We start from the raw sequence: 19,446 nt of genomic DNA, 5'->3' as shown, positions 1-19,446 counted from the left end.
AAGAAATAGTTTTTAATGGATAATCAGATCTAGAAATAGGATCCTCGGCTTATCAAAAGCCCTTTGGTTCAAATAGATCTCAAGGCAACAAACTCTATGAATTTGGGGCATTCAAGCATCTTTTTTAAAAACAAAAGAACCCCGCCAAAGATAGGCCTGTCGATGGATATGAGTCACACCAAGTGAAACAGAGCCTCCATGATTAGAAGCAGTAGAACATTGGGAGGTGAACAAAAGGGCATGGTTCTATGTGAGCATCATGAAGCTCTTGGTTGGCAACTATCAGCCACAGAGTGTATGATTGGATGGACCTAGGTCAGGGGTGGCTCTCCAGATGTCCATGACTCTTCAGATGTATGGTTCTCCAGATGCCCATGGACTATGGCTCTCTAGATGTTACCAGCTCCATGTTGGGAAACTCCTGCAGATGTGGGAGGAAGAGCAGGGATCTCAGTGGAGTACAATGCCATCGATGTCAAACGTGAAGAGAACTCACAACAGGCTTCTTAATTAAACAAAGCTTTATTGGAAAGTACTACACGCTAAGGACTGAGAAGTCAAATCTGACTAGAGTACAGATTTGCTTCAGCTTATCAATACAATTCTCCCGCTCAAAACTTGACAGTTCCCAAGGGAGGGGAGCAAGAGAAAAGACACATGTATAATTAAAACAGGAATACATTCTCATAGCCTTGACTAGGTGATAACAAACCCAGCTCAGCCGAGAGGCCACAACATGTGATAAGGTTACAAAAACAAATTATTCACTTTTATGGTTAGCAAGAATACAGGACCTGGGGCAACCAGGCGCCAAGCAATATAACTGACATGGAGGAACTCAGGCTAATTTATGGCAGAGATTCTACAATCCTGACAATCGAGCCTACTCTCCAAAACATCCATTTTCTCCAGGGGAACTGATCTCTGTAGTCTGGAGATAAGATTTGGTTTTGGAAGACGAGACATGCTGTGTGAAGACCCAGAGTCCCATCCCACATGAACAAAAAAAGGGCTGACTTTCAAGAGAAAGTCCAGTACTATTAGATGCAGGGAGATCTGTGGATTGCGATCCCAATGGGACCATCCTATGCAGTAGACATGATTGTTCTGGAGCGCTCTTTCCCCCTTCTGCAGAGCTCAGAATATTGGGAATAATGTAATGGTTGGGCAGGTAGGGAGATACCACATGGAGGAAAAATTAAAGGGAATGTATCCATGCAACAATGAGAACACATTATCATGTCTGCTCTGTGGTAGTGATGCTGTTTTGAAGTCCCAGTTAGGTTTTTGTTCTTGTTTTGTTGTTGGTTTTAATATTCATAAGGTTTATGCTTGGTTGCTTTTATGATGTTGTTATTTTTACCTTGTGAACCACATTAAGCCAGTCCCTGGATGGTTGGGATATACATTTCCTAAATAATTAGGAAGAGGAGACACGGCTACTCCTCGTGATTCCCTTTTTTAAAAAAGGAGTGTGTATTAGCATTTCATGGCGTCACCAAATGGGTGTGAAATTCCTGATTCGGTTGCATGTGGACACCTGTCTTTTATAAGTAAAGCAGTGGTCCCCAACCTTTTTATCACCAGGGACCGGTCAACGCTTGACAATTTCACTGAGGCCCAAGGGGGGGTAGTCATTTGCTGAGGGACATTGCCGCCACCTGAGCCCCTGCTCCACTTGCTTTTCCACCGGTGCCCCTGACTTCCCACCGCCTGCTGGGGGGTTCTGCCAGCAGCAGCTGCGCAGTGCCACACTGAGGGGGAGCTATGGCGGCCACCGGAGAGCACCAAAGGTGAGACGGCGGCAGAGTGGTAGGGCAGCCCCCAAGGCAGCAGCTGGAGAGGACGAGGAGGAGCCGCAACCCAGTACCAACTGATCTATGGACCGGGACCGGTCCCCAGACCGGGGGTTGGGGACCACTGAAGTAAAGTGAGAATCTGCTGACAAGCATAGTATACTATCCAAGTATATATATATTTTTTAAGTGGGGTATCAAAAGCAACAACTCTTCTTCGACTTCAAAAATGAGTTGATCGTGGTCCAACCCAGCCAGAGCACAAATGGGAGGGGAAAACGAAGGCAGTGATCAGAAGTAACTGGGAGGTACAGAGGGCTTCACAAAGAGACATACCTGAAATCATGTTCTTTATTACACCTACTGTAGTTTCCTTTTACAGGTAAAACCATAGAAAGCACAGAGCGTACGTGTAGCTCTGGATTTAGGGATGCCAACTCACAGGTGGTAGCTGGAGACCTCCTGAGATTACAAGTGATCTCCAGGGAACAGAGATCAGTTCCCCAGGGGAAAATGGCCACTTTGGAAGGCGGACTCTATGGCTCTGTAAGGTCCCTCTCCTCCCCAAAGGTCCCTCCCCTCCCCAAACCCCAACCCCTCAGGATCCACCCCCCAAAAAACCTCTAGTTCCCTAGACCTGGCAACCCTATCTGGATTGCAGGTAAAGCAACCACATTTGGGGTAAAGGTAGCAGCCATGTTGGGCCCTGCTCCAACCTAGATAGAGCTGTAATTCGGAGATGTGTTTTTATTTTGCAGACATCTTCACACAAATGGCCAACGTGCCTCTCTTTGTGTCTATAATGATGTCAACGGCACAATCAACAGAACGGACGGAGCTGATTATCTGCTTCTCAGGGCCGAGCCGTCTTTTTTGCTTGTTCCCTCTAATTCCATCTGATGTAATATCCACGAGTTACTTAACTCATTCAATATCCTGCAAAGGGGCCAGCGTTTTGGATAATTAGGCCTAGGAAAGATCAGCGATCCAGTGGGCTGCCGGATTACTAGGGCACAATGCAACAGCACCCTCTTGACATAACAGCATGATAACTATGCTGCTGCATGCCGCTCCTGACTCCTACATAGGGTGGGAACTATCCTCCTACAAATGTATGCTGCTTGTTCAATGTTAAAAAAAACGTAAACCTGCAATGACAAGCCTGCTTGTTGTTGCTTCCCCAACAACGTGCAGCCTTTCTGAGAGAGAAGGGCAATGCAGCTAGTAAACCCCAGGTTACTAATGTCTTCGGAACCCATCTTCCAAATATGGCTAATTTGGGCTCACAAAAAAGGTCAAAATATCTGAAACAGGTCCAAAGATTTGCTGCCACACAGAGCCTGAAAGCTTACCACAGGAGAAAGAAGAGGAAGAAGAAGAAGAAGAAGAAGAAGAAGAAGAAGAAGAAGAAGAAGAAGAAGAAGAAGAAGAAGACTTAGTTCTTCTATGTCTCTTTTCTCTACCTGAAGGAGGCTCAAAGCGGCTTACAGTCACCTTCCCTTTCCTCTCCCCACAACAGACAGTGAGGGAGGTGAGGCTGAAAGAGCCCTGATATCACAGCTCAGTCAGAACAGTTTTATCAGTGCCATGGTGAGCCCAAAGTCACCCAGCTGGCTGCATGTGGGGGAGTGCAGAATCGAATCCGGCATGCCAGATTAGAAGTCCACACTCCTAACCACTACACCAAAATGGCCCTCCTAGGGGAACCATTCTCTGTGTAGCATGTTCAATGAAAGGAAAAATAGTACATGATTCAAGAGCACAATGGTGAGACCCAAGAATCGATGCTGATCCGTCCCTTGTAGCTAATCCACTGGCCAGGAAACATTCTGCACATGTTGGATAATGCACTTTCAGTGTGCTTTTGCAGCTGGGTTTTCTACTTCTGAAGTGCCTTGAAAGTGCATTATCCAACATATGCTGGACAAGGGTGTAAACTGATAGATCCCTTTCCTACTTTGCAGTTGCCATGGGCTTTGGAACAGACAGAAACTTTGAGAGGAAATGATTTAACCTTCTCCTCTAGGACCGTTTACGCACTGAGGTTTCATGCCTGGATGCAGGCTGGATTTTTCGTCGTGGCAGGTTGCCCCACCTCTTCCTGAACACACACGGGGGAGCATTTGGCCTGATGCACCTCATCTGCCCCCGATTTGTGCTCCTGCATGAGAGCTGGGGCAGTGAAGTTCCCAGTGCATAAATGGTCTAGGCTTTGCTTTTCTTCTAACACCGGGTCCTGAGACTTTCAAGTGACCTGATATTGATGGCTTATTTTCACTGTATATAGCCAGTTTGGTATAGTGGTTAGGAGTGCAGACTTCTAATCTGGCATGCCGGGTTTGATTCTGCATTCCCCCACATGCAGCCAGCTGGGTGACCTTGGGCTCGCCATAGCGCTGTTAAAACTGTTCTGACCAAGCAGTGATATCAGGGCTCTCTCAGCCTCACCCACCTCACAGGGTGTCTGTTGTGGGGAGAGGAAAGAGAAGGCGACTGTAAGCCGCTTTGAGCCTCCTTTGGGTAGAGAAAAGTGGAATATAAGAACCAACTCTTCTTCTTCTAAATTGAGAGGTTGTTTCATCAGTGCTTTATAGTCATATTAAAGAAACCGTAGAATCATATAATTGGAAGGGGTCATATAGGCCGGGGGTCATCAACCCCCAGGCCATAGCCTGGTAGTGGGCCGCAAAAGCCTCGACACCCGGCTACCAGCGGCCGCACCAACTTCTCCCTACCCCCACAGCAAGAAGCTCGCTGGGCATTGAGTGAATTGTCCGCTTCGGCGGCCAATTTGCTCACGGCCCGGTGAGCTTCTTGCTGCAGGGGGGGAAGAGGGAGACGCGGCCGCCGGCACACCGGTGAGCACAAATGCACATGCGCATACTGCTGCATGTGCGTGTTTGTACCCCTGGCATGCGCAAACGCACATACGTGGCAGTTCCGCACATGCGCGTTTGCACAGAGCTCCTGTGCACGCACATTTGCGCCCCCTTGTGGGGCACAAACACACATGCACAGCAGCTCTGTACATGCACGTTTTTGCAGAGCTGCCACGCATGCGTGGCACCCGGGCTGCCATCTCCCCCCACCCCCACAGGCAGTCCCCAGCCTTACAAAGGTTGGGGGCAATTGCTATAGGCCCTCTAGTCCAACCCCCTGTTCAATGCAGGATCGGCCTGAAGCAGGGATTCCCAGTCAGGGTCCTGGGGAGCCCTGGGGTTACATGACAGCTCTTCAGGGGTTATGCGGCCGTTCCCAAACATTCAGATGGTCACTGACATCAGTAGACGAAGACAGGCAAATAACTCATTGCACAGCTAAATTTTGCACTGCCGCCATGAAATTGCGTACTATGTATGTGGATCAGAAAATTTCTCTCTGATCCAAATTCAGAAGTACAAAGAGCCGATTGTCACTGGCAACTTAAACTGTCTTAAATATTCAATCTAACATCTTAAAGTTTTTATGTCGCCAGATCTTTTAAAAAAATTTATAATACCATTACTGTTTTTTCCCTTTTTAAATTGTCTTAGTTTTTAATTGCATGTATTTGAATTTTGGTTTGAATGACCGTAAATAAATATTGATCGATTGATTTACATCACTAGACGTCCCTGGAGCCCCCTTCCCCTGTTACTGTACTGGTCTACTCTCTTTTCTTCACAATGGAAACAGTAAATAATCAATCTGGTACTCAGAAGTGTTTCTCCCATCCAGTCTGCATGTTTCTCATTTTTGTGACCCAGATGTAGACCTCTGCACTTCTCCTTGTTTAATCGCATCTTGTTCTCATTTGCTCACTTTCCCCGCATATTCAGATCTCGTTGAACTCCATCTCTATCTTGTGGGGTGTTTGCTACTGTTTCTTTCTCTCTCACACACACACACACACACGCAGACGCCATTCCCTTCCAAATCTTTTCCCTTGCATGGCTTGTCCACACCCCCTTTCTAGACACAGGCAGAACCCCCTGTCTCCCTTTGTCCCACTACAAGTCTGTGCCAAACCCAGCAGACATTATCATGAGCCTGGAGTACCTATTTTCATATACGTCTCATGTCTGGGAACACCGTCTGTGTGAAAGCCCACTGTCACTTGCTGGAGGTCTATAGAAAGTGTTTATTATTTTAGGACTTCAAACCATATATACTTAAACAAAGCCGAAGAATATCTATCGATGCCAATGTAACAGCGGCGGATACATAATTAGCTACGGTTAAGTGCCATTTATGTGGCAAAGCTAAAAAAAAAATACCCACACTTTCCCTTTTAATGTTATGCTCACGGCTAAAGATTTCTCATATTTCTTGCCACATGAACAGAATGCAAAAGGGAGCTTTACAGATGAGACGAAGGAAATCCCCACCCAGGGTAACAGTCCTTGGTTCGATCAAGGAAAAGTTGTCTATATGTTCTTCGGTAGGAGCCGAACCTTCCTTTGCAGGAGTGCGGGAGAAGGAAAGGGCGGATATGGGCCCCTAAGCCACGGCTATCAAAATGGGACTGCGTTAAACCAGTTCTCCCATTACGAGGGCAGCATGTGAAACATTCGTACTGAAATCAGCTGCACTAAAAAGTATGCAGTTTAGCTTCCTGGGATGTAGAGAAAACCATCTTTCATGGTATTTGCCAGTTGAGGCTATGTTGCTATGAAACATCAAATGGAGGGTAATAAAGCAACGTACTGGGTTTGCAGGTCCTCCCAGCTTGGTGCAGTGGTTGAGAGTAGTGGCTTCTAGTCTGGCGGGCCAGGTTTGATTCCCCGCTCCTCCACATGTAGCCAGCTGGGTGACCTTGGGCTAGTCACAGTCCTGTTAGAGCAGTCCTGTCAGGGCTCTCTCAGCCTCACCTACCTCACAGGGTGTCTGTTGTGAGGAGAGGAAGGGGAAGCGATTGTAAGCCGCTTTGAGACTCCATCTGATATTATTATTTATTAAATTTCTATACCGCTGTCCCAATATAGCTCAGGGCAGTGTACATGGTAGGTTAAAATTAACAATAAATTAAAACCAATATCATAATATTGACATTAACAGTAGAGAAAAGCAGGGCACAGAAAAGCGGGGTATAGAAACCAACTCTTCTTCTACTTCCTCTTCTACTTCCTCTTTCTCCACAGGGCCAGCTGGTCTATTATAGCCTACCCATGTGATTGCCTCCGTCTCTAGAGCTAGTGGGGTCCCAAGAGTCTTGGGGCAGGCCCCATTGTCCAATACCTGGTTGGAAGGTCAGCCCAGCCCTTCCAGAATTGGCCACAGGAAGTGGCACTACTGGCCGCATCCTAGTGAGAAAAAGAGGATGGCCTAGTGAGTGGGCGCCACTGCTGATGCATTCTGGGAAGAGGCCAAGGCCCACTGACCAGGTCTGTCTTTCCTTGTCTCTGGGCTTGGCTGCATTGCCATGGTGGAACCTGATATCCAGCTAGCAGGGCCTGGCAACTGGTGACGCCTCACCAACGACACATTGTCAGTATGGATGTCAGACCCCTGCTGGGGCTGTTTTGGCACCTCCTGCCTGCTTTGGGGGTTTTATAAAGCAGGGGGGTCCCCCAAGCTCCAGCACTCCACACCACAAAAAAACAGAATCAGAGTTTGTGGCTGCTCCACAGACGCTCACCACCCACCATTGTCGTGCACACCCAGTTCTCTCCCCACCTGAAACTCACTGAGCTGGTGTTTGCAGAGGGGGGGAGCTGATGCGTGAGTCGGTAGTGGGTGGTGTGCATCTGTGGCAGAGCTGCAAACTGGCTCTGCGAGTTTTGGGAGTGGGGGGAGCAGGCATGAGTGGTGGCAACTGCTCTGGGTTTTGGGGAAAGCACCAGCACGGCACCTGGGCAATGTTCCAGCACTCAGGTCACACTGGGAGTGACATCATTGTGCAGCAACAAGGATCAACACCACACTGTAAGTACCTGACTCCTCCCATCTCTTTGAAGACCAAGGCTTTCTCCTGAGGCTGGTATTTGGAGATTGACTGCCTCTGAATGTAAAGATAGACCTATCCTTAATGGGAGAACTGGTTTAATGAAGTCTCATTTTGATAGCCATGGCTAAGGGCCCATATCCACCCTTTCCGTCTCCCGCACTCCTGCAAAGGAACTAAAGAGCATATAGCCAACTTTTCCTTGATCAAACCAAGGATTGTTACAATGGTTGGATGGGGACATGGGTCCTTCAAGGAAACATTTCCCCAAAACACAGTTTCCCAACCACTTTTGTAGCTAATGAAATTCGCCCTAGCCATGAAATTTGTTAGATGGCTTTTGTCTCTCAGTCTAATGTACATCATAGCTTGTTGCAGGGCTAAAAAAAACCCCAGTGGATAATCATACATATGCCAACCTCCTTGAAGGAACAACGGAATACAGAATTAGGTTTTGTTTTTTTTAAGGACTGACTCTGTGCTTCAGCCCTGGCTGATTCTCACTCACATGTTCTCTCCAAGTGTGTTTGTGGGGGGGGGGGCTGCTTTTCTTTCTCATGCCTTCCACAAACCTCAATATAGTATCAAGAGGCAGAATTTCTGCTTGTGTTCACATTAGACCAGAAAGCCATCTGTTCCATATTATTTATGGTAGGGGCTTGGAGGAGGAGTGTGTCTCATGGCTTAAGTGTCACTCAGCGCTTAACACCCTATCATGGCGGCTGTCCCACCCCCTGAGTGCCTCCTCCTCTAACCAGCTTGCCTGTTTGTCCAGCGGGCAGCCAATCGCCTTCTGTCCCCCCATCCCTGACCACCCCTCCTCCTTCCACTTCTCTCCGAGGCTTGGGGGGGGCTGCATATCCCTGCTGCATAAGAGCTACCCCTGCCAGAGAGTCTCCCAACAGCTGCCTGCAGCCTTTCCCGGTCCTGGGAGGAGGAGGAGGCTGTCCACAGAGTTCTTCCACTCCTGCCCTCCAATCTAGCACCCGTTGTATTCCTGAATGTAACAGGCTTGACCCCTAGTTCAATTATAAGTCATTAAATTATTACCATTCCAATCAATAAAGCTTGGATGGTCCCAATTAAAATGAGGTATGTATTTTTTAAGAGACTCTTGTGGCGCAGAGTGGTAAGGCAGCAGACATGCAGTCGGAAAGCTCTGCCCATGAGGCTGGGAGTTCAATCCCAGCAGCCGGCTCAAGGTTGACTCAGCCTTCCATCCTTCCGAGGTCGGTAAAATGAGTACCCAGCTTGCTGGGGGGTAAACGGTAATGACTGGGGAAGGCACTGGCAAACCACCCTGTATTGAGTCTGCCATGAAAACGCTAGAGGGTCAGGCATGACATGGTGCTTGCACAGGGGATACCTTTACCTTTACCTATGCATTTTTGGCTCATTGGATCAGCCCAGTGTCTTCACCCAAAATGCCATGTGAAGGTGTACCTCCCATATCATTGAACATATGCAAACAGCTCACAGTGACAGTGGGACCCCTGGACAAAATGGCGACTCCTCCCCTGCCTCTGTCTAAGCTACACTGCTCAGTCATGTTCTTGGTGAATTCTGCCACATGCTGTATTCCCCCCTCCCCCCCCCCCTTCGGTCTATATTTATCTAACTTAAAAGCTTCCGCCTACTGGATCGTTCTTATTTTTATGCCTAATTGGATCTAGTTATTTCATTACATATAGAATAGTCATGAAAAGAAAAATACACAAATTAAAGCCATCTTTTGAATGACAGCCCATAAAACATTCCATCACATATGGTACAAATGTCTCATCCACTTTCATCATCTTTAGAAAATAGCAATTAACTTCAGTGTTTCATTAATTTCCTTTAACAGTTGTCATCACTTGTCTTCTGTTCTCCCATTGTCTGCTCTATCAGTCCTATTAGCCACACTAGCTATGTCTCTTCATTTTCATCATATACATGGTTTATGCTCCAACTATGGGCAAATAATATTTGCATTTATATCAGGGCTGCCAGACCCCCAGCGGGGGTAGGCCCCCCCCATCCCTGTTTCCCATTTCTTACTGTTGCTCAGAGCAGCTGCAAGAGGGAACAAAATCTGTTGGGTAAACAGTATGATGTCACTTCCAAGGAAAAGTCAAATTCTATGGTTTTACAATAGAGTTTTTGGCAATTCCTAGAGTGGTGTGATGCCAGTTCCAGGTTTTCCTGGATGTGACATCGTGCTGTCATTGAAAACCGTCTTGTCATGGGATGAGTAATAGTAGCTCAAAAACTATAGTAAATAATGTCTCCAAAAATGCAAACTAACCTTTTGGACATTTGCCTGAACTATCTTTTGTATTACACTTCTTGTACTATTATACACAAATGTATAGTTTTGTATGGTTATTTTTGATGATTATCTTTATGATGCTTTATAAATTAATATTTTGCACTTTTGGAGTAGTTTTACTATAGTTTTAGAGCTACTATTACATGACCCCTTTTTCTGGTGTCTTCCATTTACTGTGTACCCCAATTTTCGTCTGTTTGTTGTGTTATCATAGGATGGGTCTGCAATCTCAAGAGAATTGAGTAAAAACACCCCTCTTCTATCTTCTGCCAGTGGAAATACAGCAAGGATCCAATACCTTTAGTAACCTTCGTCAGCATAGCTCTGGAAAGAAGGTCAGTACTATTATCCATGTACTACAGAGGGGGGCATCCAAGATATTATAGGTTAAATCCTATGGAATTTCTCCATGAAGGTCATGATCTTCAGCATGGGCAGATGGTCCCTTGCACTGCAGAAAAAAAAATGTTTGTAGAAAATTTATGTAAGATTCAGCCCATTAGGTTGCCAAAGACAATCCAGGGGTTGAGGTAGGACTTGAAGCACTGACATCCTGCCTTACAAATCATACCCTTAAGCAGAACCCTCTGAGCCAGATCTCATCTGAAATCTTTCTAATCAAACTCAGAGTCCGTGTGTGTGTGTGTGTGTGTGTGTGTGTGTGTGTATCTGGGGTGCGTGAAACAGAGGAAGGCTGTGTACAAGGCAGGATTTCAGAGGGTTAACCCCCCCAAAGAAGATGTAATATAAGAAAAAATGCAGAAAGCTGCTCATTGACTCAATTAAAACCTATTAACAATGGTATGAGATAGAAAAATAGTTTTTGTAAAAAAAATTAAAAAGTGAGAAAACTAATTCAGAAGTTTCACAAAGGTTCTGGATTGTATTGTAATACACACACTCCTTAAAGAATCCCATGCATGGGCCTGAAAGGGAGAGTTTTTTATGAAGCTGTCTTAGAAACCCTTTCCATAAAGGGCAATGTTAGCAGTGAACCGTGAATCCCAGTACAAACTATGCACAGATTTGTGCCTGTACGCTGAAACAATCACACAGGGTACTGATTATGAGACCTCATCCGATACTTCCTGACATCAGATTCAGAACAATCAACGTTTGGGTTGTGGAAATGTTACGGATTATTGCTGGAAGATGCAAGGCCTGTTGTGTGTGTGACTCAAAAATATCTGAAGAATATTGTGCAGGGGGCATCAGAAGAGGAGGTTTAGGAACTTCCTGATACTTTTCAAAGAGTCTCCTCCTACGTCCTGATTTGGAGACTTCCTGCTCCTTTGAGTCCACTTCCTCCCTGACTGAATGAACAAAGAAGAACCGTTAGACAATTAGGTCTCTCTCCTCTTTCTATGCCAATTTGCTTCTCTTCTTAATAAAACTATTTTAGTTTTTTAAGGACCTCTTTACATATCTAATTTTTGCCAACAACGGTTTTCTTTGAAAATGAGGTTTTACCACAACTCGTTTGGGCTTCAGTTTATTAAAATCAATAACGTCACCTTGTTTCTTCACTCTTCTTTCATTTCAGCTGACCGGTCTTCTCTACTTAACAATTATTACCCAACTGGTCAATGGTCAATGATCAGTGTTGTTCAAATGTGTCTATAAATGCATGAAGGATATTTTATACCAGTATAAAATCTCTTTGTTGATCTTTTGCTCTGAACTTTGATGCCATTTGGCTCTTTGCCAACCCCTGATGGATGGAGAGATGAGCAAAATCATATGGGCATAGTTGGTCTGGATTGGCCTAGTAGCCTCCCAGGGATGCTGTTGGCCTACCTTGGTCCAAGCTGCTCTGGGTGCTACCCAAGCGATGCCAATGCTTAGCTTAAGGCAATAGTTGATTCACTCATGGCCCATTCTCTGAGCTACATCATCTCTGAGATTTGAGAACCATTGCAGCAGCCCAGAAGAACCACTGCATGAAGTTTTCCCATCCTGTAGCCCCAGAAGCAGCCAGATCTTGTCCTCGTCCAGGTGTAACTGCTGACTCTCGTCCCGATGACAAGGCTGTCAAATGATGTATAGACTTTATTCCTCCATTGATTCTTAAACTGATCTTAAACACATTTTCGTCGCAGCCATGCTTCAGCCAGAGAAGACAGGCCAACAGGTTCTCTCCCCCCTCTTGTCTATCTGCAAATACTTGGATTGGTGATGCTATGCTCCAGTGTTTTTCGGCACCCGGAATCCATCTTAATGTGCGGTCCTTGACAGAAAGTGCCATGCTCTCTATAAAGATCTCAGCTGGGATGACTGAGCCCTTTACTGTACTCATAAATTAGCAGTTGTCCTTCGTCAGCATCTCCTGCAACCTGTCAAGTCCAGTAACTGTATCCTGTGTTCAGAGTGTGCTCGTGGCTTCATTTATCCCGTCTGTCAGGGCATAATGCAAATCTGGAAGGTCCATCTCCCTGCAGAACACACTTGCATTGAGAGACACTGAGAAACAAAATGGTTATTTCTTTCACTGGGAAGCTGAGATGTTGACTCCTGAATAAGGGTGTTTCTTCATGTGTACGGGGGAGGGGTTCCCCTGTTTTGGGGAGCATCTATACCAGTGGTCCCCAACCTTTATTAGGCTGGGGACCGGCAGGGCATCGGGCCACGCCCACACTTCTGGCCGCGCCCGCGGATCGGGCCGCACCCGGGCGGCCTGCACGGGCGCAGCCCGGCCCTGATTCCCTCTTCCCGCCCTCCCGCAGTAAGTAGCTTCCCGGGCCGCAAGCTTGCGGCCTTGGAAGTTTTTTACTGCGGGGGGGGGGCGGGGAGAGGGAGCTGCGGCCCGGTGCCATGGCCTTTGCGGCCCGGCGCCGGGCCGCGGCCCGCAGGTTGATCTATACGATCTATAGATCTATACGACGTGGCTTTCATTCTGAGCACAGCTCACAGGCCCTCCCAGGGCTTTCCCCTTTGAGCAAGGACAAAGGGTAACCTCTTAGGACCTGGATCTCTAGAGGCAGTGCAGGGTGGCTGTGGGCAGATCATCCATATGACGGCCTGTGTGCAGCCAACAGAGAGAGGGTGGTGGGGTGAATCATCACCTTCAAATGGGTGGAGCCCAGCTTCTCAGCTAAGCCTTAGGGTAGCTTATAGCACACAGAGCTGTTTCCAGGTTTGGGGGTGGGGTCCTGAGTAGACCCTAAGTTTGCCTCTGGCTCATGCCATGATTACCTTGACCAGAGTCCCAAGATCCTCTTAGTGCAGCCAGGGGGATTCCTCCCTCCCTGTTTCTCAGGCTCTCAGGGCCATCTGACCTTCTATCATACTCCAAATGTTATGGCTGCCCTTTCCTGCCTCTAGGTGTCACGCTGTAAACCATGCATACCTTTGATGATAAGTTGATGCATCTGGTAAGATCACAGGGTGTGGAAACAAATGGCACAAGAGTGGAGCCTCGTTTTGTCCCACCTCAAGGAGCCAATCAGTCACCCTTCCCCCTCACCTAATTGCCCCAGCACTCCTGCTCTGACTTGGCTGGGCTTGTTTCCTTGAGTCAGCCCCCCCCCCAATCAGATGCTGGTCAGCTCCAGGTGACTTTCCAGGCTTCCTTAAGCAAGTAACCTGAAGCCAGGAGGAAGCTTTCTTGAATTTCTACCTTACCAAACCCTCTACTTTCTTCCTTCCCTCCTGAGGTCCTCAGCACAGGAATTCTGTTTGATAGCCTCAATGGAGGAGAGGGCTGTCTCTAGACACAGGCTTGTGCGTTGGCAGGGCAGTGGAAAGGGGAGGTCTGGGGCCATTTTGTCATTGTACCAGTGCATTGACTACAACTAGAGATGCCAGCCTCCAGTTGGGTCTTGAAGATACCTCAGAATTACAGCTCATCTCCAGATTACAGAGATCAGTTCCCTTGAAGAAAATGGTTGCTTGGGAGGGTGGACTCTGTGGTATTGTACCCCACTGAGGTCCCTGTCCTCACCTGGTTTCATCCCCATATCTCCATGAGTTTTCCAACCTGGATTTGGCAACCATACTCCCCCACCCCCATTGACCAGGAGGGAACTGGCAGCCCAAATTACAACTGAGAGTCGAGGGATGGGTGCATCATCAGTAGCAAGGGCACCTTTTCTGTCCTCAGGCAGGCACAAACAGTATGGAGCAATCAAATCTGCTCATTGGTCATGTCTGCAAAGCTCACACATACATTGTACATGGTAAAGGTAAAAATACCCATTTGGCTGAAGCCGCCAACTGGGCACTTACATGTTTTGATGGATATCGTCGAGATACAGCAGGATATCAGCCCATCACTAGATTAGCTTTTGACTGGCCATTTTGCAATATACCGTATTTGCCAGCGTATAAGACGACTGGGCGTATAAGACGACCCCCCAACATTTCCACTCAAAATATAGAGTTTGTTACATTACATTTCAGTACTATGGGCCACTATGGGCAGCTATGTCTATCCCAACTGAAGTGCACCCGGTGTATAGGACGACCCCCCCACTTGGAGGCATGTTTTTCAGGGGGGGGAAGTAGTCTTATACGCCAGCAAATACTGTCATTCATATTTTCAACTGGTTGTCCCAAGAGGGATTAGACTCGAAAGAGAGTTTGATGTGAAGCCTACCATTTTATGGTTAACCACCTGCTCTTTCTGATCCATCAGGGCCATCAGAGGATTTGAGACTGCCAGGAGGTAAAGATAGTGGAGGCCTCTGCCAAAATTAATCATACTGAACTCTAGAAGATTTAATTTTGATGATATTTATAAGGATGCTTTGCTTGTCTGATGGATTTTGGTGGGTGAGATTGAGGCACTTCTTTCTTAAAAACTGCTGAATATCTGGCAGAATCATGTCCTTAATTTTCATTTATGGGAGATGGGCCCGTAGCTAGGTGAGAGAGCACATGCAGTGCATCCCAGCTCACTCACTGACATCTCTAGTTAAAGGCTCTTGGGCAAAGCTCTTGGCTCCAAAAGAGAGCTAGGCCAGTATTCTAACCTGGTGGTCTGTATCTTACCCCACTATTCAGCTAGGTCTGAAGTCAGTGTGGTGTAGTGGTTAAGAGCAGCAATGTCTGATCTGGTCAGCCGGGTTTGATTCCCCACTCCCCCACATGCAGCCAACTGGTTCACCCTGGGCTCACCACAGCATAATAAAGCTGTTGTGATCGAGCAGTGATATCAGGGCTCTCTCAGCCTCACCGATCTCACAGGGTGTCTGTTGTGGGAGGAGGAAAGGGAAGGCAACTGTAAGCCACTTTGAGACTCCTTCAGGTAGAGAAAAGCGGCATATAAGAACCAACTCTTCTTCTTCTCCAGTAATTTCAGGGCTCTCTCAGCCTTACCAACCTCACAGGGTGTCTGTTGTGGGAAGAGGAAAGGGAAGGCGATTGTAAGCCACTTTGGGACTCCTTTAGGCAAAGAAAAGTGGGGTATAAAACCAATTCTTATTCTTTTCCTTTCTTCCAGATTCAGATTGGAACAGCCACCTAAGGTGTGGAAATTTCCTTTGGCTGGAGAATGGCTTCCAGCTTTGCAGAGCAGAGGGGTGGGTTGTGATACTTAAAGCAGCTTCTTGTGTTCTCACGACGGCATGTCATTCTCATTTCAATGTCTTCCCAGACGTGCTGTTGCTATTTTGCATGGAATGCTGCTGAAAGTATTATATTATAAAGTACGTGGCTTACCACATTCCAGCTATAAGGCAGGGTGTAACTATGGGTTTTTGAGGTTGGGTACCATCCTACTCATCTTGCCATGTGGGAAATTATAACAAGCACAACATGTTCCTCGCCTATCGTATTTTTAATTTGGTATTTACGCGTTTTATTTTCTCAGCTGAAAAAAACTCCCAATTCTGAGCCTATCGCTTGAAAACATGATGGCAATTTCAGGTGTAGTCCTAAACAGAGTTACACCATAAACCAGGGGTAGTCAAACTGCGGCCCTCCAGATGTCCATGGACTACAATTCCCAGGAGCCCCTGCCAGCGAATGCTGGCAGGGGCTCCTGGGAATTGTAGTCCATGGACATCTGGTGGGCCGCAGTTTGACTACCCCTGCCATAAACCTATCAATGGGCTAAGAAGGTGTAATACTGCTTAAGATGGTACTTCATCTAAGAGCCAGCATCTGGAGAACTGGGTTTGATTCCCCACTTGGGCTAGTGACATTATTGTTAGAGTTCTTCTCACAGAACAGTTCTGTCAGAGCTCTCTCAGCCTCACCTACCTCACAGGGTGTTTGTTGTGGGGAGATAAATGGAAGGTGATTGTAAGCTGCTTGGAGACTCCTTCGGGCAGTGAAAAACAGGGTACAAAAAACCAACTCTTCTTCCACTACTACTCTTCCTTCCTACTTATGAAGAATATTGAAATAGTTCAGATTAATTTCAGGAACATGTCCTCATTCTTGCTGTGAAGCGAGCACAGCTTATCCCCTTCCTCTCCTTTACTCCTCCTCCCCTTCAGAGTTATTGTGCGCTGCCCTGCCAGGCTGCACCTACTTGGCCAGGTAGTTGTGCAGAGGGGTAGCTCAACATCCAAAGTCCAGTCCAGGAGGTTGGGAGCCAAGGGAGACAGAGTTCACAGCAAGCAAGACAGAGAGCAGAGTCAAGCCGAGCTGGGGTTGAAAGCCATGGAGCGAGTCAAAATACAGACTGGATCCAGGAGCGGAGTCAGTGGCAAGCCAGAAGTCTTCCAATTATGCACAGGGCTGGTGCTGGAGGGCCACGGATGGTGCCCACAGTATCGCAGGAATGTGGGAGTTCCTGATTAGCATTCTGCGGGCTATTTGGGGCTGGGATGGCAGCCATGTCATACATAAGCCATGATGCCCTGCTGCCACCACCGTGGACTACCTGCCCAATGCATAATTGGCCATTGTGAGGTCAGGAACTAGCACTTGGGCTAGGCCTACCAACAGCACACAAGAGTATTTTCATCTCTCTCAATATATGCTAATAAGGTGTTCCAGAACAAACCAGAAGGTAAAACAAAGAAAGGTTGCATTAGATTGAGTTTTAGGGAAATGCTTATAGTTTCTTTGAATCAAATTGATCAATAAGGCTGCTAGGCTTATACAGCTGCATTTTTGTCTTGTATTCATGTAGAACGGTAAATCAAAAAGTATAGCTACAAAATCATAGAAACCTTTATTAAACAAAAATATCAACATGTGAAGCTATTTTTTTCTCCATCTAGGTCAGGGGTGGTCAAAATCTGGCTCTCCAGATGCCCATGGACTACAATGATCATGAGGCCATAGGAACTGTAGTCCATGAACATCTGGAGGGCCACAGTTTGGCCACACCTTGTCTAGGTCTATCATTAAACCTTATAAAATCCAAACTGACTGCTTACCCACTACCTGATTGGCCCTCATCCAGGAATGGCTCATCAGCCAGGAAGAGCTTAATAAGGAATCAGCTCTCTACCTCCAACTTCCTGCCGGTTTCAGAAGATTGCTGGGTGGAAGAGGAGCCAACCTCAGAGCATGCCCTGCTGCCAGTAAGTTGCCCTAGCCTCCTGGCCTCTTTCAACTTGGAGGATATGGGAGGGGGGAGCTGGGGCAGCCTCTCTGCACCTTCTGAAGGTGGGGGGGGGGCTACAGAAGGCCCAGAAACAACCCTCTGCTGGAGGAAATTCCTTTGCTCTGGGGATGTTTACTCATGAATAAGTGATGGCCCTCATCAAAGAATCATAGAATTATAGAGTTGGAAGGGGCCATACAGGCCATCTAGTCCAATCCCCTGCTCAACGCAGAATCAGCCCAAAGCATCCTAAAGCATCCAGGAATAGGTCACCCAGGTAGCTTAACTCCAATCAGGATGCAGTCCTCATAGAGGAAAGGCTTAAAAGGCATCAGCTCTCCAACGATCTGGGGGGGGGGCAGGAGAAGGAGTAAAGGCTGCCCACCTGCCCCATGGGACCCAGTTTGGCCTCTGCAGTCTGTCTGTCTGTGTCTTCCTTCATTCCGCCCCCCCCCCCCGAAAGGCCACAGTGCAGGTGTGCATCCTAGTGCCCATTATTCTCATAGGAGTACAGCCCTTGCTGCCCTCAAAGAATCAGCAGGTGCATTGCTGTGATGGGGGGAAATTCCTTCTCACAACTTTCCTGGCCTTCCTGCCTTTTATTTATTTTTGAGATTTTTAGGACACCCCTCTCCAAAATGGTCTCGGGGCGGCTTACATCACCAATGAAGTTTTCATTTTCTTAAAATTCTTTATAATAAGCACCCATGATTAACCTGTGTCCTTCGAGAAAATTGTTTCATTTTAAATAAACGCATGCATGTATGAACTGCAATACTTTTTGACTTAGGCTCAGAAATCTGTCAGTTGCTTCCACAGGTGTTGAAGACTGGATCTGAAGAGTCATGATGTTATCATCAATCGTGTCTCCTTTCCTTGGCTTGGGTACATTTTGCTTCATCTGCTTCAGCTTATAGCTGCTGGGGCAACCGTATTTCGCCTTTAATGAGGGGTCTGCAGGTCCTGCCAATCACCCCTCAATGCAATCCAGTCTATGCTGTTTGTTGAGAGCCATTAAAGTCCTTCTAATCACATACACACTCAGCTTATTTTTGTAATGCAAAGGCCCCAAAACCTGGAAGTGGTCTAGGCCTCTTGTGGTCTTCCGATGATCTGCCAGCCAGCTTCATAGCAGAATTGGGGGGAGGGGGGTTGAACCCAGGTCTACTAGTCCAATAATCACCACACCCATGTTTGGCTTTCTCAACCAGGGTTTCATGAAACCCTGGGGTTTCTTGATGGCCCGGGAAGGGTTTCCTGAATAGATGGGTTAAATAAATTTTAATATTTTTTATATTTGTTAAACATTTATCCATGATTTTACCATATATGGTTATGTCAACCTACCCACCCCCCTCCAAAAATGGCCAATGGTGGACCTGGAGGGGTTGGGAAGGGGAGGGCCCTCAAGTGGGCATGTACACAGCTATGCTACCCAGCCATATTCTGAACCATTGTACCACTTCTGGAGTTGCTCAAAGCCTCAAGAATATTTTAGGGGTTTTCTCAGTGGTAAAAAAGTTGAGAAGAGATGCTGTAGGGTTTTTAAAGCAAGAGACATTCATAGGTGGCTTCTCAACACCTGCCTCCATGTCATGACTCTGGTATTCCTTGATAGTCCTTCATCACAAATATTGACCACGGCTGACCCTGCTTAGCTTCTGAGATCTGATGAGATCAGGCTAGATGGGCCATCCAGGTCAGGGTGCACCACGCTGTATACTAGTGTGTCAAAAGCTCACAGCAAAAAAGATAGAGCCAATTCTGGTCTACTGATGAGACAGAGTGAGTGGAGATTAGTAGGAAAAGACAACAAAGCAAAGACACTCAAGTATATACATAGAGTTGCCAGCTCTGGGGTGGGAAATACCCAGTGGAAGGGGATGGAGTTTGGGGAGTGTGGGGCTTGGGGAGG

General features: G+C 47.0%; 1 long non-coding RNA gene across 4 annotated transcripts in view; it reads left to right on the top strand.

Moving 5' to 3' along the window:
- The window catches only part of LOC143843918 (uncharacterized), a 243,126-nt gene extending 224,571 nt beyond the window's left edge, over positions 1-18,555 (top strand). For 3 of the 4 annotated variants that reach the window (XR_013233739.1, XR_013233740.1, XR_013233742.1), the window contains 3 exons: positions 10,245-10,365; positions 17,388-17,508; positions 18,339-18,555. This is a non-coding gene — a long non-coding RNA (uncharacterized LOC143843918). Of the gene's footprint in view, positions 1-10,244; positions 10,366-16,898; positions 16,989-17,387; positions 17,509-18,338 lie in introns of those variants that run through there. The other variant, XR_013233741.1, reaches the window with a different exon arrangement.
- The last annotated feature ends 891 nt before the right edge of the window (positions 18,556-19,446 follow it).

Source organism: Paroedura picta, chromosome 8, assembly GCF_049243985.1.
Source record: "Paroedura picta isolate Pp20150507F chromosome 8, Ppicta_v3.0, whole genome shotgun sequence".
Taxonomy (NCBI): Eukaryota; Metazoa; Chordata; class Lepidosauria; order Squamata; family Gekkonidae; genus Paroedura; species Paroedura picta.
The sequence above is the reverse complement of the archived record's forward strand: the minus strand, read 5'-3'. Positions and strand labels throughout refer to the sequence as shown.